Raw genomic sequence first — 1,157 nt, forward strand, 5'->3', positions numbered from 1 at the left:
GTAATCTTTTTTTTTTCAATTAAAAGTTATTTTGCAAATGTAACTCAGCGGTCTCACATATATTGTAGAACATTTTATATACATACTCTCATACTTTTCTTTACCTTGACTTACATTTGCATAAAATTAAGTGGATTAAACAATCGCAAACTCATTTTTGCGTGTACTATCTTTAGTTTCTTGTTTAGTCTTTCAACTTATAGACTGAAATGCACCAGCCTCTGATTATTTGAGGATTAATGAAATATGAATTAACTTAAATACTTATATGTTTAATATCATTTTAGCAAATGATTAAAAACACTAATGATAAGAACATTACGAAGTATTTCCTATTCTGTTTTTATGGTATGAGTCAATAGTTAAAGAAAATAAAAAACAATAACAATCAAAGTTTCTTACATTTTGAATGGCCTGCTTCGAAACTTAAAGTGCTACCACTATTTCGTCCCCTGTGATTTTTAAAGTTATTTTTTGTTTGTACTGTTCTCATCACAGACTACACATGATTTTCTAAAATTTTAAGTGGTAATAACCATCATTATTTAACGTGTATTTTTTTCATGTTCCTGACACTAATGAACAGTTTTAAACATGTACCTCCAAGATCGTCTCTTATGATAGCTCTTTTGTATATCTAATTTTTCAAATTGTTTCTTATGGTTAATTCCAAGACAGATTTACTTTCTTATTATGGTTTATAGGAATTGTGTTACAGTACATACAGACAGTTATCAATAAACGGAAATATTGTGTTTTTATTTAACCTATTAAATTTTTTCATGTATTTTCTCTTTATCGCTATTTTTTTTAGTTAAAAGTTTAAAAGAAGGATGAAGAAACATTCTAATTAAAAATATTTAATTGTGATTCTTGATGTTGAATTTTGAAGGTTGAATATTTTTTCTCACGTCTTTACTTTAAGACTCCTACTTTTTTTTAACAGTTTTATTGAACTCTTAAACGAACAAACGTTAAATATTTAATACGTTTTGAAATTCTGTTCACTTCACAAGATTTCTGTGCATTTTTTATATTTCGTAAATTCTGTTTGACAGTGTAAATAATATAAGAAAGATTTATGGTTAATTATACTGTTTAATTAATAGTTTAAAATGACTTTGGGACTTATAATAGTTATTATATTTTGTAAATTA

This window comes from Limulus polyphemus, unplaced genomic scaffold (assembly GCF_000517525.1).
Source record: "Limulus polyphemus unplaced genomic scaffold, Limulus_polyphemus-2.1.2 Scaffold4461, whole genome shotgun sequence".
Classification (NCBI taxonomy): domain Eukaryota; kingdom Metazoa; phylum Arthropoda; class Merostomata; order Xiphosura; family Limulidae; genus Limulus; species Limulus polyphemus.